Below are 26280 nucleotides of genomic sequence, written 5' to 3' on the forward strand. Positions count from 1 at the left end.
CCTATTTGACCCAGCAGCCAGACCAGAAGAAAATCGGAAAAAATTTCAGAGGAAAAAGTGCAGCCAGCTTTTCTAGTCTCATAGTCCAATTAACACCTATCCGGAAATGAAATCACGTATATTCAACGCAGCCTGACTACCTGAATAGATGCTAACCCTTTATTAGGAAGTCAAAAATTCGCTCATCCGAAACATGACAAATATTAGCATAGAATACACTATTCTCTACTCCAAGAGACATCATCGAGTTATCCACATGCTCAAAGCAGATCGCTGCTCTAAACCTCCCGTCTATCCTGAAACCATCTAAAACAGGGGTGTCAAACTCGCAGCCCACAGGCCACAGCGGCCCCCGAGGTAATTTTTTGTGGCCCACTTGCTTTTTAACTATAATGAAAGTAAAAAAATTGTTATGAAGAAAATAGCGCTTAGGGGAGTCGGTGCACTATCGTACACACAATTCCCTCTATCGTTAACCCTTTAGCTACTGAAGAGGGAGTATACACATGTTTCAGGGCCTTACCTGAAGGCCTGCAGGCGCTGACTCAGTTCCGAAGCGATATGTCTGCCACTCTAAATGGAATTCCAGAATGATCCTGTTTTTAAGAGACAAAAAGAAGTAGGAATTCCCGAAATATATTCTTAATTTCTCAATCTTTGAATCCAATATAGCAAAACTTGTACGAGAAAATCGCTGGCCAAGTTTCGGGTAAAAAAAATAATTTTCGTTTTATGAATACAATTATATAGTGTTTTAATTATTCTATTCATATTCTTGAATCCTCACTTCAGAATATAAATTTAACAAGATTAATAAATGTGATGTAGCCCGCGTGAATCTTGCCTGTAGCACCAATTGGCCCGTGTTTGAATTGAGTTTGACACCCCTGATCTAAAGCAATTTTTGGGTAAAATTATTATATTCAGAAGGATCCAATATTAACCACTCCTGTAGAAAGGAATCAAAAATTATTTGCATGTCCAAAAATATAGAGTTTTTGCAATTCTGTCAGAAGGAAGCCCGCTACAGGGTTTAGCAACATCTCGCGTCGAATGTCCATACTGCTTCTCCTGTCGAAAACCTGCCAGTTTGATTCTGGCTTTCATACGAAAGCTATTAACCTTTATACAAAAAGGCGGAAGTCGTTCATAAATGTATTAGTCGCTAATTACGGAATTCTAATTGAATAATTCAAAACATTTCACAAAAAAATATGTGTGTTTACGTTTATTATTGTGATGATGTAAAAAAAAAAAAAAAAAATTGAATTCCAAAATTGTAGGTTACTCGTATGAGGTCATTATTTGGCAGAAACAAGGTACACTGATGATGGATGCTAGTCGTAAACCGGAAGAGATATCAGCAGTACGAGACATTCCAGTTTACTAGAAATAAGAGGATTTGGAGCACAGTAACCACAGTGGTGAGTATATCTACTTGGAAGTTCCTAATCCCAGGGTTAGTCCACTACCCCAGCAGTGAGTCTTCTAGCGCTAGTGCTCTCCTCTGGCAAAAAAAAAAATCTTGCTTGACATTGCTGTCACCAATGTGTGTGCCAGCAGTCTGAACTCAACTATCGAAATACCGTAAAATCCTGTATCTAGATTTGACGTCACATAGACTTTAGGATTTAAAACATTGAGTAAATGTATTTGTATTTGTATTTTAGTTTGATTTTATACACATAAAATTTTTATTATTTATGTTATTATTTTTTATAACATTTATGAATTTTTATTTTGAAATTTTAGTAAAATACTTTTTTTTGGCGTTTATTTTTGTTCCAATCAGCGTTGGCGCTATAAGTAACAGTGATAACAGAACTATGAATTACAGAAGTATACGAGTGGAGGAGTTACCCAGTGGTAACACTCCCAAATTAGGCTATTAGTCGCTCTCTTCACTGGAGAGGGGATCACGAGGCCGCTGTCTCTTAAGGCGTCTTGTCGGGTTGTCAGGAAGAGTTCTAGAAGAAAGATTTTTAGCTAGAGGATTTATATGAGATTGCAGGCTGATGTTGAGTTTTCTGTATCTTGTTTCAGCAACTTGTGTCACAAAAAGAATGTTAAGGTCAGTGTGTATAGTTAGGTGGGAGATATAAAAAGGAGCGTGTACAATAGTTCGAAATATTTTAGATTCAAGAGATTGAATCCTTTGGAGATTTGAGCGTTTGGTTGAACCCCACAGCTCTATTCCATACGCCCAGATTGGTTTCAAAATAGAAATATTTTGAAAGTCCAGAGAGAGTTTTGATCTATCGTCTAAGGGTCTTTTAAGTAGTCGATAGCGTCTGTTCAGTTCTGTTCTTTTAAGTCTAGTGTGAAGGTCCCAAGAAAGTCTTCGGTCTAAGTAAAGTCCAAGGTAGCAGGCAACGTTTACTACTGGTAGAGGTGTTATGTTAGGTTATAGAAGACTGGAGGAAAAGAAATGCGACGAAGAGTGAAGGTGATATTTTGTGACTTGGTTTCATTAAGCTTAATAGCCCATCTCTTGAACCACTGTTCTAATGAGGAGAAATTTGACTGTACGAGTATATAGTATATAGTAAAATATAAAAATAAAAAGTGCTATAATTTCAATATGTTTTTTAAAGTTATTGATGTTAAAACCAATTTTTTTATGCGTTTGTGGCTCACAAAGGGAGTAAAACAGTCAGCATTTGGACTCTGTTCTCAAGCTTAAATGGTTTTTACAATTACTCCAAAACTGTGAACACAGGACAGACGCCATCATACGTCTCTCTTCAGGAGTTGTTCCCGTTCTACTTGACTAATTTTCTTTTAACTTGGGAAGTCTTACTAACGATTTTTAGCCCTACTGTTCTATCTTAATATTCTACAAAAACACAAGGGAAGGAAGACCAAAATTGTTATTTTATTGAAGAAAAGCATGATACTATTTCAGACTGCAATGCTATCAAATACCTACAATTTATTAAAGGCTAGGTAGATTTCTGTAAGCTATGGAGGACTTCACCTACCCAGAAGAACATGCAAACATTTAAATAAAAGCGATTGCGTTATTATATGATAGGTATAAAGTTTATTGTCATATTGGGTGTATTGTATGGGAAACAGAACTATTTTACGAGTATGTAACTTAAAGCTCAATAATTATTTAATGCGGGCCTAGTTTTTATATAGATTGTAGTGGTAAAGTACGTCAATATTTTCTTATATTCAATTAATTAAGTAACGAGAAATCGGTTAGTCGCAATTCATAACTGGACTTTAATAAACTCGAGTAGTGTAGTTAAAGAAGGTTAAAATTGCTAAAGCGTGATTTTGCTAGAGGCTTGGATGATAATTGACTATCTGGAAGGAGCGAACTAAATCAAGTCCATCCTTGATAATAGAAATTTGTAATACCCTCCAAGCGGGCACCTTAGTAGGACGAGTTTATCTCTTGGGTTTTTATCAGTTCAAGCCTTTCTGGGTTCTAAATGTATTGGATAGAAAAAGTGAAGGCAGAGGTGTTTCTTTAACTTCCTAAAGTACTTGGTAAAGGGGTTGCCTTTTGTTGTCACGAAATCTTTGCATCATTTTTCGAAATCCAGTAAAATTTGAACACCTATTTGGTAAAAGTAGTAGAATTTTCTGAATTTGAGAACAATTCGCTTAACTTAAAGATCAGATTTGGGTAGAGGATCATGTTGAGTACAGTAAATCATATACCAAAATTGAACAAGCGAGACCTTTAATTTTATAAACATCTTCTACTTTTTAGCACCTACGTATGTTAAATTGTTTTGATTAACTTGTCATACAGAAGAACTTATGACTATCTATGTATGAAGTTCGTAAGATCTGGAAAGTACTTTGTAGGTAATAGAAAAACGGACTGTAAATTAGTCTTATTTGGTCAAATTTCTCCGGCTTTCCACTCCTCAAGACTAACTTGTCTCTGCTGCTGGTAAATTAAATTTGCATTATTAAAATTTACACTTTTAATATTTATACACTAGAATACCCTGAAGATAGTACCAGGTCACCTCACCTCTCACTTAAATCCATAATTATTTAAGGACAGGTTTCGTCGTCAATTCGTTTTAACAAAAATAATGTAAACATGTCTAATAATGTAACATTAAAGCTGTTAGGTTTTCATGTTGTCTCTTTTAACTTCAAGCGATGTTTTGAGGTTGAGCAATTAAAGCCGTGTATGTCTTGCTGGTTTGTCACTTCAAACGTAAACATCCTTACCTATTTTTAACCTCATTATGAATAAGTTGTATACCATTCTGCTCAAGTCTAGACTTATTGACAGAATGAACTCTGTGCAGAACTTAAGAGCAGTGTGCAAAGGGTATCCTTTACAAACCCAACAACTTCTACTTTAGGTTGATCAAATATATTACATCCTCACTTTAAACATTCTACCTTTAACAATTACTTCTCCAAACAAGTAGTGTCTTCAGTTGCCTGCGACACCTTCTTTAACCAACGGGTTCATCACTCTTCCTGCAATTAGTTTAGATATTTAGAGAATGTTTAAAGATTTAGTGATTAATAGTTTGATACCTCCTATTGCATTCAATGTAAGTTAAATGGTCTGCTACTTTTTACTGAACAAATATTTTGAAAATGGCCAGCATTAAGGTCTATTACATCTAATAAATTCTAAACAATATTAATGAAAATTTAATGCTGCAAATTTCTTAAATGATATTATTATCTTAAAATTTGAATATAAAACATAAGCTTTTTCGTACGTTTTCAAATGGCTGAAATTATGAACTGAAATGTTGGGTACTTGCTGATTTGTGAACCTTTTATCGGTTAATCAAACCTTATACCTTACTTTTTAAACCGTAAGTTTTTATGATAGAATCTCAACAAAATGAAAGGCTCTGACCACAAAATGACCTTAAAGTAAAATAATAATTAGGTATGAAGTATATGAATTATTGCAATTGCAAAATAATTACACACAAAAAGTTATAAATATATGACGTGATATTTTGCCGGAATTTGATTAGAAATAACACTTTTAATGGCAAAATTACGAAAATGTACATTTTAAAAGTACAAAGGTTGTAGAATTTTAGATATTAATCATTTTCTATAATTTATACAAATATGGTTTATAAAATATATAGTTCATTCGGGAAACTTTATCGATATTAAAAAAGGTTTTCATGGAAATCAGTATCATAGAAAAACTTTTCGAAATATTTCTGTCTCCGTTGTGAAAATTTTTGAATTGAAACAAAAAGTGGTAAAGATCATCATTCACATTTACAGGAGATATATCATTTTTGTTGAAATCATGATCTCTAATTATTATATAATTCTCAGAATTCCTTTCCATTAACCACATTTAGGCTATCCATCTTAATTTTATGGTGTTAAATAAAAGATATGTTTGCAACGAGCCGAATCACGAGATATTTTTATAAAATAATGTAGATTTCACAAAATCAATAGCTAAACTTCAAAATCATAATCAATAGCAACCAAAATCGATAGCTTGAATTACTCTTTTTAAATTATTTGAAGGGAAAAAATGGAATAAATTTAAGTTTGACAGCAAATGGTCAAACACGACTCAAGTTGAGATTTCAATTGAGGAACCGAGTAAAGGAGATACAAACTTTTTTTCTTCTCAATTTTTAATAACTGATAACATTTTTTGGGAAGCCTGTCAATCAAGGTGCCGTGAATTTCAATACCATTCATTCAATTTAGTTCGCCTTCGTTTTGTTTCTAAACTAATTGTGTATTTTACGTCTAGAATAACTTGTAGCTTTTTGAAGTCCCACAGTCTTTAAGAAATTCTGAATGTGCAACAGATCTTCTTTAATATCTGTAGTCAACTTTACATTTGAAGTTTCCACTTCGATACATTAAATAAACAACAAACTCAGTACACTTTTTTATGTGACTGCGTCTAATATTTCTTCAGACATGTTCAACATCCGAATATCAGACTAATTGCACCGTTAAAAGCTGATCTCGTGCTGATGTGAATGCTGTATCAAGAATCATTTCAGGCACATCTGTATTTAAAGATTTGGCAAATAATTCTTCTATGTTTGCTAAATAGTTTTCACCCTTTAAATATTATGTCTTTTGTTTCGTATTTTCTTGAAAACTAATTGAATTAAATTATTTTTTCACTTTTCGTCAACCATTTTCAATTTTCTCAATCATTTGTCTTCATTTGTTTAAAGAAGTTTCTTTTATTTTGGCATTCAACAAGCGTTTTCTCAATTTTAAATTAGTAACACTGATCACCTAAAATCCTTGTTTTTCCCTTCACGTAGGTTAAGTTTCTCTAAAAATGATATCCTTTCGTATTCTGCGTCTTCTCTTTTTATATTTAGAAAGAGAATTATCAAAATTTGGTACAGTATTCAGCATTCAATTCATCCATAACTCATCTTTTAAAAAAGAAAATTCAAGAAGAAATTGGCTATTAGTTATTTAGAGGTTTCAAAGTAGCTATTTTGGAAGCAAATAAAGGAAACCATTTACGTATAAGGATACAATTTAGCAAATATTGAAATATTTTGATAAAAAGTTAGAAAGACACTTAACAAAATTGACAAAAATGATATTTCTTCATTAAACACAAATCTTATTATCATAAAGTATTTATTATCAAAGCACATAAAGCTGAAAATCTATTAGAATTTACTACGAAGTTATGTATACGTTAAAAGTAGAACTCTCTTCCTTCCAAACTAAGTTTTTATTTAAATGCAAGTATTTTGAACAGTTCGTGTATTGAAATACATAAACTTCCCGTCACTTAATGATAATATCTAAGTCGTTAAATTAAGACTAGATGTTTATGAACCGTGGCTTTAATTATTAAGTCAAGAAATTTATTAATCATAAAAAGACGTCCGGAATGTCATAAACATAAACCGAGAAAGTCTTACTTCTTTGGAATATTTACTACATTAAACTGATTTCAATAGCTTGCTAATTCAAAGAAAATTGAATACGATAATTTTTCACTCTACTTAGTTTGTTATCTTTGAGCTAGTTGAGACAATTCAAAACAATTTAACATTTTCTTTATCAGCTGAAAACGACAGAAATTATTTCTTTCATTGTTTATTTTACTACCTCTTAAATGCATTTCCCAATAATGCAGACAATAAGTTTGCGTTTTATACCTCTATGGCGACAAATCGAAGCAAAAAGTAGTTTCCAAACTAGAAAAGCAACGTAATATATACCATTATAAATAGCACTTACCTGAGGAATTTCTAAAGTAAAGTTAAAAGGTCTGTGTGTCTACATTATGAGCAAGAATTTTTACTAATTAGCATCGTCTGGTTAAGGTTACAGAAAATATTGAAATAATTCAAATCTCCCGTTTTTATTTAATTCGAAACAAAAGCACTTTCGACTTCAGGTTGGAAGAATTCCTTCATAATGGCCAACTGTAATTATAAAATTCTACAACAATTGAAGAATTAAATCTAATTCACTTCTAATTATCACGTTGTTCGCATTCAAACGCTACAATTGTGGCAGCAAATCCATTGTGTACAAATAAATCAAATGAGTATTAGTGAGTTGATCCAACCGAAAGCTAGGTGAAACAATGGATTCCAACGACAATTAGCTTAACTTAATCCAAAGCACTTTCCATTTAATAAATATTAATGTATTAACGCAATAATACTGATTCACGCGGAGGTCCCGGGTTCGAATCCAGCTGCTGATCCTTAGATTTTCTCTTCCTAGGAGCTTCTTACAGCTCACTGTCCGGTGATGGACAGTGTTGTCTGTAACGAGAGAACACTGTCCGGTGGCCAGCAGTGCACTGAAAAAAGCTCCGGGCGCCAATAACCTTAGATGTTGACGCGCCTTAAATCATTAAAAAAAAAAAAGAATACTAATTTGGGTATAAACTAATGATTGCATATCTGAGCGGATCTTTAGAAAAAGTTTGGTGTTCAATCGATATAATAAATGATACCATTGTTTAAAGAAAAATAAGCTGATACGAGCATTCAGGAAATTAGCAAAAGCAACATTGTGCGAATAAGAGATGAACCAGTTGTGAGATTTTACAAAATTGCAGTATTCTACTGTGTTAACAGGTTGTAAAATGGATGTTAACAGCTATCTTAAGTTTTAGTTCTAGAAGTAGTAAAATCTCAGATAAGAGAGACATGTCAGAACTACCTTTGTCTGGTAAAAAATAAAAATGAAGCAAGCTAGACGCTTATAAGCGTGACTGGAGAACTAATAAAAGAAAATGCAGTTTACTTTCTCGGAATTTCGTAGTTAATTTCTAGATGCAATGGGCCACAACTAGGTATACTTTTGTAACGCTAAGTGCGAATAAACTTAACGAAAAATAAATCATAGCCTAACATGCTTTCGGTGAGAAAATGAATTTTAACATTAAAATTAAATGGCTAAACGATCTATCCACTCCATTCATACTGATGAAATCCCGCTACCTTAGATTTCACATCTCCTTATCCTATAATTAAAACCCTCTTGCTTTCAAGTCTAACCTTAACCCAATACTCCTGTTGGAAAACTGAAGGAGCAAGAGGCCTCGTGATTATCAGAACTAATTCTCATGTCTCATGTTACTCATGTCATATTATTCTGGTATCAAATTTACTTGTGAATTTTGCAGTTGAAAATAAGTAAACGAATGGAAAAAATTTTCTAAACCAGCAGAAGACCATCCTTTAGAGAATTAGACTTGAAATTTGATGATTTGGTTAGGAAGCTGTAAACAACTTGGTGCGATACCAAGCGAAAACGAAGTACATACTGCTTAATTTTATCATTGCCATCATCTTATTCTGGAAATTTGAAGCATATTGCAGGCAATGTAGGAGTAGATCCAGAAATACTTGGTTTATATGAAAGAATGACGAGTGATATAGTGAGTTTCAGACTTCAAATGATGGAAACAATTCTTACAAAACAGAAACAAAACAAAAAAAAAATCATCGGATTCTAGGATTCCAAAAACATGTAGCATAACCTGCATAACATAACCTACATAACAAACATGTAAAAACATGTTAATTCTGATGGAAACTTTTATACGAAAAACTCTACACTAAAAGTATATTTTCTCTTTAAGAGATAAGAGAAAATAAAATTGACCATTTTAAATGAATTTTTGTTTTTTCTTTTACATTTTATATATATCTAATCTAAAATGGGTTAATGGCTAAAAGGGGCATTTCGTTAGTTGAATTGAGGTCACATTGTACAAGGCGTGTATGTGGTGTGTGTGTGTGTGTGTTCCCGAGTATTTTGTAGATGAAAGAGAGAGGAAAGAAGGATCTTTATTAAAAAAATCGCCCTTGTTTGGATTTACGATTGGACTTTGGCGCGCACCGACTCTGATCCAGGTCCTATGGTAGAAGTGCCAGAAACAAGAGCACCATTCTGTATTCGCCTTCGCTTGGTGGAGTAAATTCTGGTAAAAAGTCCTCCCTATCAACTCTGTCCTTCCCACTGGTGAGAGAGAGGTGAACAGTCTTCCGTCGAGACAGAATTTATATAAAATCTTTATCTCACATTATTGTTGGTTTCCACTGGTGACACTCTATATTAAATATACATTGAAAATTTGTTATTTATTCTACTTTAGATGCTTTATTTATTTTTTTAAATTACATATATTTTATTTTAACAGCCTATGGTTCTTTTCAATACCATGCGTAAAATGAAGCAGCGTTCACGAGAACTTTTAAAACTGCATGAAGTAGTACTTGCATTAAAAAATATCAACAAAAACTTTTTTTTTAAATTGTAAACTAAGTTTAGTTGCAATATTGTAAAGTATACATGTTTATTCCTCAGAGATTATAGTTTTATTTTAGACAATTAAAATGTAAGAAGATATTTTAGATTGTTATGTTTAAATTTATGTCAGTAAAAATATTAAAATTATTGAAAATTTGGCAGAATATTGGAATCATTTAGTGTAAAATTATTTGGTCCCTGTTTAGTAGAGATCCATTTCAAGATTAAGAGCAAGATAAGGCATTATAAGATTTTTAAATGCGGCAAATAAAACATTTATTTATGCTAAACGGAGTGATGCTGTCTAAAATGAGATCAAATTTAAGTATTTTATCAAATTAGTAAAACCTGCTTCAGATTTAAATGCTGTATCATACGTGAAATGCTATTCTCCGGACTAACCTGGAGGTACCAACCTCCAGCTTATTATTACTATTTATGTAAGAGTTTTTACATGAAAAAAGTAAACTTAGGAATAAAAAATTGAAGTTCTTGGGGTTACTTTTAAATGGAAAACTGATCTACTAAATAATCTGTTTTTTGTTTTTGATAAAGAACGTTTTTGCTCGTTTGACATTAAATGTTCTTTTACAATTTTCAGACAGAGGTGGCTATTATTCCAAGGATTCGAATCGAATAAATACAGGTATATCAGTTCTGTAATATCCGTATTTTAATCAAATGAATGATAACAAATAGTTCGAATCTTTCAGATAATGCGAATCCAAGTCAATGTTATTTAAACAATTTTAAATAGATTCAAAATAGGTAGTTATCGTAATTTTGGTTAAGGTTAAATTTTTGATCCATTTTTCGCTTTGGTAACGTTGTTCAAATGCGATATCATCGTCCTGACCCACTTTATCTAATCTGGATTGTGAGAAACTGCTCGAAATAATCTGCAAATTATTTCTGGAAAAGAAAGAAGTATAAATGGGGGTTTACTTTTTCTCGCGTTAATATGGATTTTTATTTAAGGACGTTTCTTCACATTTAATTTAATTTGCTCCTATTTCGAGAGAGGTTTGACAACAATAAATGTCAATCATACAAAATTTTGATAAGAAAATGTAATCTCCACAATTTTCAATTATTATTTTTATTTAATTCGTTATTTATTTAAAATCAGCGCATAATTGCGCTTTAAGCCCTTAACTTACTCAGAAAGGAGAAGTTATCCAGTTCGTAACATTAACCACTTCATTTATATTATTCTTGCCTTCAGAAAGGAGATCGCGAGGGTGCTGTCTTTTACGATGTTTAGAAGTGTTATCTGGAAGTATCCTAGAAAGCGTTGCACCAGTCGGGTTGAGATGATTGTAAGTTAAGATGGACTTTTCAGTTTTCAGGTTTACAGAACTTTGTACGACGAAAGGAATGATCAGTTTGTAGGTGTGGCTATTAAATAACGAGACAATTGCTGTAAAACATTTTATTTTAAATTTAAAGATATTTAGTTATTATCACCTTCAATATACACCCCTTCCCTATCCCTATAACACTCCATGCGAATTTACCATTGTTCGAAACAGTGCTGGAAGTCTTTTTCTGTGAGCTCCTGCATGATGCGTGCCGCTTTTTCTTTCACAGCTTCAACGGACTGAAATCGTGATCCTTATAATGCAGATTTGACTTTGGGGAACAGATAAAAGTCACTTGGGGGCCAGGCGAATAAGGCGGAAGGATAGAAACGACTTGACAGACAATGCAGTGTGAGCCGGCGTGTTGTCTTGATGGAGAACCCATGACTTGTTCTTCCACAAATCGGGTCGTTTTTTCCTTACTCTTTCACGAAGATGAGCAAACACCTAACGGCAGTAATGTTGATTAATTATAATCGATATTTTCATCCGTTTTGGACGTGGAAGGGCGGCCATCATCTCCGACGTCTTCTCGGCCATCTTGGATACGCTTGAACCACTCAAAAACTTGCGCACATGATAAACATTCATCGCCATAAACTTCTTTTAATAAAATATAAGTTTAAGTAGCGGTTTTACCCAGTTTCATGTGAAATTTCACGACAATTCTTTGCTCTACTACATGTGTAGTATCATGTTTTCGGCAAAACGAAACTAACACCTCTTACACAAACGATGGTTCCAGTCAGACAGATTTCTCTACAAACACGTGAGACGCTGCAATCGAAAGAGAAGGCTTTTACGCTGCATAGCAGTCGGTCGTTAAGATTTGGCGCATGCATAGTTCTTCTGTAGCAGCATCAATCTCGTTATTTAATAGCCACACCTATAGTATAGTTTGATAGGAGAATGATAGAGCAAAGACTTTTTTAGACTACAAGGACTGGAATCTTTGGAGGTTTAAGAGTTTGGTTGAACCCCCACAGTTCGTTATAGCACTTATATAAAGGCGTCTTCGGCTGTCCAAAAACCTTTATGTTGTGCTGTCTGATAGTCTTTTGAGTTTTTTTTTTTGAATTTTGATTTTTTGAGAGTCTTAAGTCGTGTATGTTTGAGGAGTCCAAGTAAAAGAGAAGGTAGATGACAAGATTCATTACTGGGTGTTTTTTTTAGCGATTTTATTACACAAATTTCTAAGAGTTGAGACAATTTGATTGCTTATGAGTTAATTCTGGATTTTTCTTAAATGCAAAGTAAAGGAAATGCTTGTTTCTTTTGAGAAATATAACTTAATTAGGCATAGCATTTATTTGTCTGTTATCAGACTCTGTAAGTATTTGTTATTCTGACAACATCTTAGGATTGAACTTATTACTAATCAAAAACTGTAGTTTTCAACTTGCATTTAAATCGAAATTCCTAAGTGGAATACACATTAAATAAATATCCGAGAGCTATAACAATATCAATAACTTATACTTTATTATTATTATTAATTTTTCTATCTAGTTTCTCAGGTTTTCTTAATTTGTAGCAATGGAAAAGAAAGAGAGTATTCCAAGTAGCTGGGGGTAGACAGCATGTAAACCTGGCACGATTTACGATTGTTTGCTTAAAAGTTGTATAACGGTTTAAAGTGCACAGGTGTCCTTTCAAAAGTATAAAACGTAACTTTCTTTTTCTTTTACATAATCTAAATTTTTGAAATTAGTCTTTTATTCCAGTTTAAGAAAACAAAGAAATGTGCTCTTAGAGGAAATTATTTCACAGTAGAACTTTCTCTTTTCTGTTAATATTTTCCAAAAAAAATTATACAAAAGTATCTCTTTTAAGGATGACGTATATTTTAATTGTTTAAATATAATCAGACTACTAGAAAAGAAAATCTTCTTTATAGAAGCAACTATTTGCAGATAATATTTACTTATCATTTTTTTCCTCTATCTTAGTAAAAGCATGCTGTCTCCCGGATTCATCTTGTTACTCTTAATCCTGCCTTTTCAAGAACACCTCGAGGAAGCATGCTTGAACAATGAATGTTCCTTTCCATCCACTCTAAAATGTGATCCCCCTTTCGTGATGCCTCAGCTGGAAGCGTTTCACAATCTAAACTCTAGAAACGTTTGACCGAAGGGTTGTGGGTTGACACAAATAATTTTGATTTTAACAAAATTTGACGGTTTGGATTTCGAATATCAGCAATTTTCTTTGTTCTCATCATATTTCATCAAATGAAATAAAGCCATATTTTCTGCTAGTTTAGTCTTGTTAGATGTGAGGGACTGCCACATGAATCAAAGGTTGTGGGACATTGAATATCACAGGATTCATGGTTGATTAGCTAGAAGATCAAAAAATGCAAAATTTCGATACATTTGTAGAAATATTATCCATAGAGGAGGCTCAAGAACTAATATTGACCTAATTTTTAGAGTAATTTTCTAAAAAGTATTATTTAGAGTAATGCTTTTGCACAAGAAAGAGAACCCCATTGTTAGCCATTCAACCCTATGAATTGCCATTCTGAAGGTCTTGCGATGATATAAACATTCTGGATGCCGTTGAGGATTAAAGCTTGAAGTACGATCTTCGTTTCTTTCTTAGGATCCTATCTAACGAGATAGATAGTAGCAAAACAGGAGCTGTAGATAGATGTACAAGTTAACATAATTCAATACCTGAGGTTTGGACATTTTTTCAGTAAATATGAAGAACAATAAATGGGTGGGTGGTAAATGATTCTGTTGTTTTGTAATTACTTGTAAGCTTTATTATTGACTGTTAACCTTTGTTAACTGTTTGCTGTTATATGAATTGCCCCCCAAATTCTAGTGCTGTTTGCTTCTTTATTGGTGACGCCAGGGGAGTGAACAAGAAACTCTGATATATAGGGTTGACCTCAATAGGAAATACCTCCCGTATCTTCATCTTAATATCAAAACACTCCTTTAGTGTTTCGGAATGCCTCTGCTTCCATCTGCAGAAAGAACTTCCACCGTTTTTGCTAAAAAAGACTATTAACAGGCTTTAATGAATTTGTTATATGGGCCTAAAGACTGAACTTAAGGGGCAGCCTCAATCTAACCTCAATCGAATATAATCTTCCCAATTCAAACCGTAGCTCTAGGAATCACTAATCTTTATGTCAACAACCACAAAATCTACTTCGATTTAAGCTTTCCATTCGCCTCTAACTTAGCCCATTCTCGCTACATAAAGTTCCACGACAAATCATCCTTCCATTAGATTCCACTAATCCTTTCTGTATTTTCCATTACAAACACAAATGCCAATGGCCTGCGTTCATCTAATCGTTTAAAAATCGATTCTCTATGTTGTTGCCAGGGAATGCAATCTAGGATCAAGATGGATATAACCGACTATCTGGTAATTTGCAACCATGTAAACTAATAAAAGATGTCTTACTTAATGTCAGAGTTGGCAGTATTTGCCAAGTGCACGATAGCCTTCGAAGAAGTCTCTTTAACCGTCCTGTTTCTTCTCCAAATAGACGGTGCTACCTCGATCGACAGTACAGCTAATTATAAATATCTTTTGTTGCTTGCTTTCAGAAAGATCGCAAATAATTTTGAGGGTTTGGTTTTACTATAGTTACCTTAGCACTGTAAGAAATCTCGTTGTAGAGATTATCACCTTCTCTTTGTACGAATAAATGAGTATTGAAAAACAAAAGTATAAAAAAGGTATCGTTATTAAAACAGATTAAACGGTGAACTGTTGCAATTAAACAGTAATAGGTTGGACTGAGAACTGGTTACAACGGCAGCGCATATGTATATTAGCGCTGGTAAGATAGAAGAGGCTGTGGCTTTGACATAGTATGGACCCACAGAGGAGCTTCCTCTTCAGTACACCAGGATGTGGAGTGTGGATAGCGTTACTGTTTACGAGTGCTTCAAGTGTGTCCACTACTAATACAAACACTGCGCAATGTTCAGTTCAGCATCCCAAGCTAAATCTCTGCTCTCTGTATTAAGGGCTGTGCTTGGACTCTCTAAACCCTCCCGATATACCAATAATTTACTCTGGTAGAACTACTCCACCCTCTATCTCTCCTCTTCATACAGCATCGCCCCTTCACTATATCTGTGAAAACGTAGCCATCAAACGCAGCACTGGTGGAGTCACCATATATAGCCGGGAATATACCGCTTCTCCTATATTCCGTTCCTCCTCCACAGTCACTTTACTTCGTCCCCCATTTACTATAAACCTTCTCATACTCCATACTCCGTACTGATTCCTACCTATAGACCGCACACACACCGTACAATAAATGTCTTTCCTAGAATTATTTATTTCCTTGACCTACCCTCTAGACCACAAATGGTTCACTCATTCACTGAACTCTCTCCACTTCTAGCTGGCTCTTTTTGTCTATAGTTTTTCTCCTACTAACTTTCTGTCCTCACAGGAACTGGCCAGTTAATAAAAGGTACAGCCCATTCCACCAACATACACAGCCTTGCACATAACACACATCTACTATAAAGTCTTGTACTGTGATACACGACTTGGCCAGTAAATCTTCAGGACCTTCCCGTTGGATGGCTGCGACAAATTGATATGTCGCTTTCATCGGTAGCTCTCACAAAATTTACAGAACACTTTCTCCACTCAAACTCTTCTTCTCTAACGAACTCATGGCGAATATATAAAGTATTTATTTATGTTTATATTCTTTTTACTCATAACCAGAGGAAAAAATGAAACGCCAAAAATATTTTACTCTATTACATTACAAGAGATTTAAACCTTCAATTCTTTGTTATCCCAACGAATAGTGATAAAAGTTTTCTATTTACAGCATACATTAGTCCAGGAAAAGCGATTTTTCCTTTATTTAGTATAGGAAATTGGCCTATTTCAGTCATGTTTTATTTGAAATTTTATTTTTCTATTGCTATGTTATAAACGTAACTTTCATTTCTTTATAAGAATATGCTTAAACCCAAGCAACCGAAAGTACTTCATTTACTATTAAGTACGAGAGGAGAGATGAATGAATCTGTTTAGTGCTAGCATGCGAAATGATCAAGTAAATGGTTTTATCATAGACTAAGTCCACCTATAATGATACATTTAATAAATGACAAAAACTATTAGGATTTGAATTTTATATTTAATTCCCACTTTTTAAAATTAAACGTTTATTTTTTACTAAATATTTCCTTTAATGAAACTAAACCTCAAAACATAACCTTCACTCTTCGTCGCATTACTCTTGCTCCAGTCTTCTATAATCTAACACCTCTACCAGTAGTAAACGTTGCCCGCTACCTTGGGCTTTACTTAGACCGAAGACTTTCTTGGAAACTCTCCACACTAGACTTAAAAGAACAGAACTAAACTATCGACTACTTAAAAGACTCTTAGACGATAGATCAAAACTCTCTCTGGACTTTCAAAATACTTCTATTTTGAAACCCATCTGGGCGTATGAAATAGAGCTGTGGGGTTCAATCAAACGCTCAAATCTCCAAAGGATTCAATCGCTACAATCTAAAATACTTCGAACTATCTTAAACGCTTCATTTTATGTCTCCAACCTGACCTTAACATTCCTTTTGTCACACAAGTTGCTAAAACAAGATACAGAAAACTTCACTTCAGCCTGCAATCTCAAATAAATCCTCTAGCTCAAAACCTTTCTTCTAGAACTCTTCCTGATAACCCGACAAGACGTCTTAACAGACAGTGGCCTCGTGATCTCCTCTCAAGTGAAGAGAGTGACTAACAGTCTAATGTTTTGGAGTGTTACCACTGGATAACTTCTCCACTCATTACCTTATCATTTACTACTCTATTGTATCACTGTTACTTATTGCGCTAACGCGCTGATTGTAGCACAATAAACGCAAAAAAAAGTTTCCTTTTAAGATATATGCCATTCTCCAAAATAGAGTGTAACAATAAGCCGCATGGAAACCTTTAGCATAAATCTCCAGCTATTAAACTATTATTCATTTAAATTGAATAAAATTTTAAGGGACCACCTCCCAAAATATATATATATAATGTAATCAGAGAAAGAAAGAGAGAATAGAGGAACTCAGCTGGTTTTTAGCTCTCTTCTTTCTTGTTGGCTGATTGCAGGAGTACTGGGGGATGGTTGGTGTGTCCAATCCCGAAGGAAAGTGGCCGGGACATGGATTACTGCAGTTGACAGCTCATGCAACATTACTTTCCTTTCTTTATGTATCCCTTCATCATATGTTCCATTACATTTTTGGTAAATAACTTTGTTTCTGTAAAAAAAAAAAAAAAAAACAATAACAACAAAAAACCTGAGGGAAGAAAAAGTGTTCATCAATTTAATGTTTTTTAAAAAAATGTTGAACTTATTCTATGCATACAATCATTAATTAGATAAGTTTGGTCAGTTAGTCGATAATATGAAGTCTATGGTAAGTGCTAACATAATAACTGGCCATTGTTCGCCTTGTTTCTGATTTATTCAACTGTAATGCTGCAGTGATATCTTTACTGTTAATAGTTATAATAATCAAGAGGAACATTCTTTTCATGATGTAATTACAATGTATTTAATTAAAAAATTCTAATTATAAAAACACTAATGCTTTTGACTCTACTGTAATAAGAGAAATTATGTTCGATTTTTGTTTTTGTTTTTAATGGGAAATATTCGGTTTTGAGACGCCCTCTGAGCCCGAAAGAGTGGATTTTACAAAATGGCGTGTGCATGTACCTTTAATTATTCACCGTAACTACAGACGAAAAATTAGGAGAAGTTCATAATTTGATATTTTGCCACAATAAGGTTTTGTTACAAATCGATTTCTCTACTTAAAGCTCTTATAAAGGTAATACAATCATCGAAACGATAAAAATGTATACTATTTTATTATTAGCGGTGATATTCTTAACAAATCTAAGAAAATAACTTAGCCCTGTTATTATTCAAACTAAGAATAAATAAAAAATGAAGCGTTTAGAAGGTGTAAGGTTAGAAGTCCCCAATTTCAAAGCTAATTTATATTATCTAGATTCAAAGAGATTGGGCCTAAAAACCACCGCATTCCAAAGGTGGTACATTAATCTAAGCAGTAAATGATTACTTTAAAATAAAAAGTGTTAAGCACCGGCAGTAAAAATGCAAGTTCTGTCTTGACTGGTTAACAATTTTTTTTTTTTTTTTTTTTTGACTATTTGGCCGGCAACCGTGATTTTGATATTTATTTCTACATAATTTTAGTTAGTATATATATCTTTGTTTTTGTTTATTTATTTACTTTATTTGTTTATTTTTATTGTGCTTTTTTTTTTTTTTTTACGTAAGGAAAACTGTTGTGTGTGTGGGTGTGTGTTTGTGTATGTGTGCATGCGTGTGTGTGTGTGTGTTGTTGACTATTATAGTGTGATGTTGTTCGTCTTTATGTATGTGTACAAGTCCAAGTATATGTCGTCATTGTTATGTATTAAGATGGTGTGTAAGTTTGGTGGTAGTGGGCAGTCAGTCCGTACTAGCGCCCTCCACAGCTGATCTCTGCCACAAGTGTATTTCTTGCAGGCCAATATTAAATGGTTGGAGTCGGCTATGGATTCCTGATCGCAGGAGCAGGTTGTGTCTATGGAGATCCCTATGCGGGCTAGGTGGTGTGGAGAATAGTTATGATTAAATCTGAGCCTGATTATTGTGGTGTAGAATTTTCTATTTTCAGAGTAATTATTGTACCAAGGTTTTCGCGGTATACCAGTTTCTATGGATCGGTAGAATTTACCTTTTAGAGCTGAAGATCTTGTATAAATTTCTTCCCAGTTTTGATAGCATAACTTTTTAAAGTAGTTTTTAATATCGGATGGAGACAATGTATTTATATATGGAGAATGTAATATAGTGGCCTTTTTTGCTCCTGAATCAGCTTTTTCATTTCCCAATAGCCCACAATGACCCTTCACCCAAATCAACCAGACTGATCCGCCATTGGCAATTAACTTCTTTATCATATTTATCGTATCCAGGACCAGGAAGGAAGGGTCATTACCAGGATGCCTCAAGTTCTGAAGAACGCTTTTACTATCGCTCATGATGAGAGTGTTTAATGTCGGTGGACCGAATATTATATAAACATTTGTTTATAGCTATCAGTTCAGCTGTAAATATGGAGGCAGTATGGTTAAGTTTGTATTGCAACATTGAGTCCGACTGTAGGTGATAGATTGAGCATCCCACGCCATCCGCACTCTTAGATCCGTCCGTGTAAAAGTGGTCGTAATCAGCGAACTTGTCCTCCAATTTTGACAGAAAGTTACAGTTATTTATTATGTTTGGAGCATCGGAATCATAATGGTAGAGGCTGTCTATAATGAAGGGATTTTTAAGGAGGTCAAGGTAGTCAAAATAATATCGGGGTAAGACATCTGCACGGTTTAGGGAGGACGAGAAATGGGACAAGTCGCAGAAAACCTTCACCAAAATTGGAGTTTTCTTTTTGTACCAGTACATCTCAGTGAATACCCTGGCTGCCAGGGAACTAATTCTCTTTGCAACAGGGTGATTACTTACACACAATCTGTCCACCACAAATCGGGAAGCCAATAACTTCCTTCTTATATCCAAAGGAAAATCGCGAGCCTCTACTAAAAGGGCGTTCGTTGGAGTGGATTTAAGAGCTCCCAGGCAGGACCTCAGAGCTTTGAACTGTATCCGGCTGACTTTATCCAGATGGGTGTTTGAGGCATCCCCATATAGGAAACACCCATAATCGATCCTGGAGAGGATCAGCTGTCTATAGATCATCAGTGATGTTTTCACGTCAGCTCCATAGTTCAGACGATTGATGCACCTCAGTATGTTTAAAGACTGTTCACACTTTTCAGCCAATTGCTCAACGTGTTGTCTCCATAAAAGCTTGTTGTCAATCACCATACCCAACGTCTTAATGACCCGCTCCACTCGGAGGTGATATCCACCTAGAGTTAGAGACGGAGGCAGGTTCCACTTTCTGTGTCTAGTGAAGACAGTGACGGTGCTTTTACTTTCAGATAATGAGAGACCCATTTCTGAACACCATTTGTTGAATGACAACATTGCTGTATCTAATTTACTTTTAGCTTCTTCTAACGTACGCTCTTGGCTGAACAGAATGATATCATCCGCATACTGAGATACACAAGCATCCTCACCTATGGAGGCCTGGAGATCTGCTGTATAGATGTTGAAAAGTAATGGACTGAGGACAGCACCTTGTGGCAATCCTAAGTGTGTCATGCGTGGCCCGTTAAATCTGCCGTTGTGGCGGACTGTGATGGAGCGGGATGAAAGGAGGTGGTGGATGTGTTTGATGATTCTGGATGGACCGCCTATTGTATTCATTTTGTCGATTAGGATTGAGATGTCAACGTTGTTGTACGCGTTGGTTAGGTCGACATTCGCCACCATCATGTACTTATTTTCAGAGAAACACTTGTGTATATCTGAAACGAAGGTGGATAATGCGTCTAGAGTGCAATGTTTCTTTCTGAAGCCATGCTGATAATGTGGGACTTTTTTATTCGCTTCTGCCCACCACTCTAGTCTAGTTTTAATCAGGCGTTCGAATGTCTTTCCAACACAGGAGGATAATGCAATAGGTCGGTAGGAGTCGGGTAGGGAAGGATCTTTGTTCGGCTTCAGTAACGGAACCACTATTTGCATACTCCACTCATCTATACGCTTCTCTTGTGTCCAGACATCATTGATAATCCCCAGGAGAATCCTCTTACCTGAATCCGACAGTTTGACCAACATGGGGTAGTGGATATTATCAATTCCCGGAGAGGTATTTGTATTGGTTTTAAGAGAAAGACTTAATTCGTCGAAGGAGAAGGGATTATTCAATTGATCGGCAAAGGAAGGTAATACGTCGGGTGTCTTGACTTGATTCGGAACTATCTCGGGTGTAAGGGAGCACAGGAATTCAGGAATCCAGTCATCAGAGGAAGTTGTGCGTCTAGGGTATCCGTGTCGGAGAGCTCTTATACTATTCCAGATTTCCTTAATCGGAGAGTTTCTATTAATAGAATTACAAAACTCCGCCCATTTTGCCATCTTCTTAGTTTTATATACTTTCCTACAAAATGCAGAGGCTCTTTTGCAATTGATGTAGTTGGACAGACTGGGTGTCAGTTTATACATTTTAAATGAATCTATGTTCTGCTTTCTGGCCCGGTCGCATTCCTCATCCCACCACGGTTTCGGAAGGAATCTGGGCCTACGCCCAAGGTAAGGTCTTGTTTGAGGGATAGCAGCTTCCGCTGCGCTATTAATAATTTTGATAAAGCTCACATAATTAGTACACGGATCGCTTGAGAGGCTCAGTTGGGTTAGCAGTTTATCTGATAAGCGGGTATAACGTTCCCAGTCAGCTAGTTTCAGATTCCATTTTCTATGGCAAGGACTTTGGTTGTGTAAAGTAGGGATGTTTTTGTCCAAAGAAATGTGTATGCCTAAGTGATCCGAACCAAAAGGGTTATCTAAAACCTTCCATTCCAGCCTAGGTACTAGAGAGGGGGAACAAATGGAGAGATCAACGGCGGAAGGACGTCTGTCAGGTCTTTGTAAAAGTGTGGCTGTTCCGTCATTTAATAAACACAAGTTCTCGTCATTTACGGCGTCGAGTAGGTCCCTACCTTCAGCATTATTGAATGCACAACCAAAACTTCTATGGTATGCATTGAAGTCCCCACAGATCAAGGCTGGCGAACTCAAGGAACTAAATAATGTGGACCAGAAATTACTCTGAAATTTGTGCCCAGGTGCACAATAAATCGATATTATAGTGATATATGAATTTGAAATCTTAAAGCTAATGCCACAGGTTTGAATTTTATTGTTATTGAATTTAGGTTGAAATTGAATTGTTTTAAAGTAAATTTTATTTTTTATTAAGATTCCTGACCCGCCATATCCATCATTTCTGTCGGCTCTGATAAATTTATAATTAGAAATATTAATTATTTGCGATCGTTTGCACCAGGTTTCTGATAGCAATACTATATCTATATTATTTATTTTCAGAAAAGTTTCTAAGTAATTTCTATTGCTTTGTAGAGATCTTACATTTAATTGTAAAATTTTGAACATTTTTTTATTTTATTTTATGAAATTGATGAATTAAGATTTGTAATAAATATTTGTTTGTGCGTATGTAAGTGGAAGAATGAACGTAGAGATAATAATGTTATTAAATAAAGTTAGTATTATGATGTGCGCTGTGAATGAGTGTGTATGCTGGTATCTGTTACTACTGTATTATTCGATTGTGGTTGTTGTTTTGTGCTTGCATTGCCTGACTTTGAACTATCGTTATTTTTAGAAATCATTTCTTCCAAGTTATATGCAATACATTTAAATATTTCATTTTTATTAGAATGATAATTTTTTATTCTATTAATTAACTGAAAAACATATTCCACATTACTATCTTGTGATTCTTCTGTGTGTCTGTCAGTTTGTGGGTTTACTTGTGATGGGTTAATAATTTGTCTGTCTGTTCGTGTATGATGTGTTGCAGAATGTCTGTATAGTTTTCCTTTATTCTCTATTTCCATGCTAGTATGACTATTGGTTTTGCGAATTATAGGCTCCACATCGTTGTTTCTAAACTTATTTGATTTAACGGAGTCCCGGTATTCTTTAGAAAACTTTTCGGTACCAGCTGATTCTGGTTTATTGAGTTTTTCGGTATCTTTACTTATAATTGGTATTGTAGAACGATTTGCAGCTATATTAGGAAATTCCTCCTCGCTTAAAATATCAAATTTATTCCTTGTGACAGTGGCAAATGTATTTTTATTAAGTATTTTATTTTTGATTTCATGGTTTTTTGTTAATTTAACTGGGCAGTCCCTAGAAGTAGATCTATGCTCGCCTTTACAATGAACACATGTCGGCAGAACAGCCTCAGATACAGCACACTCAATGGTTCTGTGGTTTTCTCCACAATGATCACACCTAGTTCTGCTTCTGCACTGTTCCTCTGAATGTCTAAATCTCAAACAGTTCTTGCATTGTCTAATGGAAGGAATATAAGGATCTACCTTACATCTTGCCCCATATAGGGATACATATTGTGGCAATGTCTGGCTATCAAACGTAATAAAACAAATAGGTAATTTCTCGATAAGTTGTTTATCGTTAATATATTTTTTACGAGTAAGACGTCTGACTTCGAGAGGTGGGAAAGGTGAGATAAGCTCTTGTATTATTTCATTATCATCCAATTCCACATCAATATCCCTAATCACACCTGTGCATTGTACTCGGAAGTTAGGGATATATGCTACAATTTCACGTTCTTTAAGAATGCCTAAAGATAATAAGTTGTTAGCTGCCTGTGGTGTATTGGTTGTGATTTTCATTCTGTTCTGACCGGTAACAGAAATATCAATTATCTCCTTCGTGTACGCATTTGCTGATTTAAACAACCACTTGCCCAATGCCATCCTATGTACTTTTCCTAGGTTACCTTTGTTACCCTCTAGGTTAATAACATATGGACCTTTATCATTGGGACGATAACGATTTTTACTCGCTTTATTAATGTAATCAAGTTTAAACATTGATTGGTTTCTGTTTGAGATTTCATTAATCTCCTGAACATGCACTTTAGTGGTACCACTCGAAATTATCTCACCTGATCTTTTATTGGCTCTTGTACCAGTTTCATTGGGTAAGAATTGAATTGGGTTAATATTAGTAGAAGAATCGGACACAGATCGATCCACTTCCATATTACTTATATTTTCATCATTAGTTACGACAGTATTTTTGGATACATTTACATAGATGTTATTTATATCATTCACCTTAGTGTTAATTAAATTAGTGTTTGGTACATCGACACTTTTACCATTGCCATCACACAACTTATCTGAACTTAGGTCCGACGCCGGGGGCCCAGGACCCCCGCTGTCCGCTGACATATTCACCGACTCAGATTTTCACCACTTATTAAATAAATAAAAAAAAAAAAAAAAAAAAAAAAAATTAGAAGAAAATGAGAAAGAAAAGAGAGAGTACTAGTGTATGAATAGAAAAGAAAATTAGAGAAAGAGGAAACAGCTCAGGGGGAAAAAAAAGAGAGGAAGAAAAAGGAAAATTTAAAATTAAAATAAAATAATTTAGAATAAGAAAAAAGAATTTAGAATAGTAAGAATAGGAGCACAAGTACGTAGACACTTTTTAGCGATGTTGACTGTTTGAAGTTCAAACTACAACTGGGTTAACAATCTTTAACCGAAGCGCTGTATCGTCCAACTTATCCAAGATATATTAGTGAACGATCGCTAACACATCTTATCCTTCGTATAAATTAGATTGAAACCGCTAGAGCTGACAAACTAATTACAAGTTTATAAAAAGAGGTAAAAGCATGATCATTTTTGTGAGTAAATGAATTCGTCCAAAGTTCTCGTTATCTAGATATTAGCATTGAACCTCCGTGAATGTAGATCAGCAATAACCTAAAACTTATTGCCTGAACTCGCTATGAACAATCTTAAATGCCTAAAATTTAACGTGTAAAAAGGAACTCCATTCAAAATTATAGTGGAATAGTTCCTAGGTTGAAAACACGCAATCCAATAAAAAATTTACCTTTAAGCGACAGAATATTACCATTTGCATTGATTTATCTTTCACATTTTATTTCAAAAAAACAGAGTGCTACTATTTTAAGGCAAATATGCTTAACATCAAGTACCATACTTCTGTATTCTGCGATCATTTTGACATAAAAAAAAAAAAAAGGTCAAGAAATGCACAAAAACACCTGAAAATACTGTTTATTTCTGGGAAGAGTCATATTAGGAATTTAGTGTGTCAATAACTTTTACGTTACTTCGAGATACATTATTTTGAACCGGAATTTGGTTCCACTGGTCATTCAGATTTCTGAAATATTCAAAGTAAATTTTAACATTCTCTTTTGATACATATTCTATTATTTTCCCTTTTGAGTAATTTAGGAATAAAACTGATTGATGAAACAGAGAGGAAAACTAATGTTAAAGTAAAAAACTAAATCCGAGTTGAGAGTCTCGAATACAGAGTTATCTTTGACGAATTTCTTTAATGGCAACGCTCTAACCCATTGACATCCACATACTTACTGGAAAGGCTGTCGTAAGCCTTCGTAGGCAGCACAGTTTTTGTAGGTAGGTAGCTCTTTTATCGTCATCGTAGGTCCTAACAAATCCATATCCGCCTTTTATTGGACAAACCATATCTCCACGTGGTCTACAGCAACCGTTGGGAGGTTGAGGCGAGTGGTGTGAGTAGGCTATCGTGGTTGTCCATGTTAAAAACTTTTCGATAGGCCGAAAGTGCGATTCTTTCTTCTTCCAGACATCGTGTTCACCTGTTTAGTTATTATTAAGTTTAGGTACGCTTTATTTTTGATTATATAATAGGCGTTATTTAATAATAACGGACTAATTGGTAGTAGGAAGTTAAAACCCACCTGATGAAATTGGCGATTATGTAAAGTAAAGTAGAAAAGTAATTGCCTATTACTTCAGGCGGGGGCTTAACGCCCAACTACCAATTTTAGGTGTCACGGACGGAGGCAACTAGCAAACATACTTTACTGTAAATTTCTTTCATTAACCATTAAATAAAATCCAAGGCCTAAGACCGGGAATCGAACCCAGTGCCACATTACATATTAGCTTTGCAGGTCTCGCCTCGAACCACTCGGCTACCGTTGCGCCTTGAAATTGGCGATTACTTTGATTACTTAATAAAAAAAATGCTACAATATATTACGTATGAATTTTTTTTCGTTTAAATTTAAGTATATTGTGTGGATGCAGCTCCTTTGTTGCATGGCAACAAGCCTTGCAGTCTCCACAGAATAGAAAGCCACAGGATAGAAAGAAGAAATTAGAGATGAAAGAATTATGTTAGATTAGAAATCAGGAAGTGAAAAAATGTTTAAAATGTAAATGAATGTGTTTAACATTTCAGCGACGCCGAGGGATACTAAGAGAAATTAGAAATGGAGGTGACAGACTAGAACAGTTAAGTTACCGTCATCTCAAAATAAATGGTAACTTGGTAGCTTAATCTTTAGACTTGGAGAAGGCGAAGGTTTACTTGGGTGTCAGGGAAGGTTTAATTAGATGGTTAGGCTAGGTTGTTTAAGACCGT

At 34.7% G+C, this 26280-nt stretch overlaps 1 protein-coding gene across 5 annotated transcripts in view; it reads left to right on the plus strand.

Moving 5' to 3' along the window:
* Positions 1-26280, plus strand: part of LOC141456154 (lachesin-like) — a 413770-nt gene that overhangs the window by 69379 nt on the left and 318111 nt on the right. The window contains exon 1 of one of the 5 annotated variants that reach the window (XM_074131861.1): positions 10374-10390. The exons of the other annotated variants lie outside the window; for them this stretch is intronic. The gene's annotated coding sequence lies outside the window, so the exon portion shown is untranslated. Of the gene's footprint in view, positions 1-10373; positions 10391-26280 lie in introns of those variants that run through there. 5 annotated transcript variants of the gene reach the window in all.

This window comes from Rhodnius prolixus, unplaced genomic scaffold (assembly GCF_049639745.1).
Source record: "Rhodnius prolixus isolate KJV_2025 unplaced genomic scaffold, Rpr scaffold_4, whole genome shotgun sequence".
NCBI classification, from domain to species: domain Eukaryota; kingdom Metazoa; phylum Arthropoda; class Insecta; order Hemiptera; family Reduviidae; genus Rhodnius; species Rhodnius prolixus.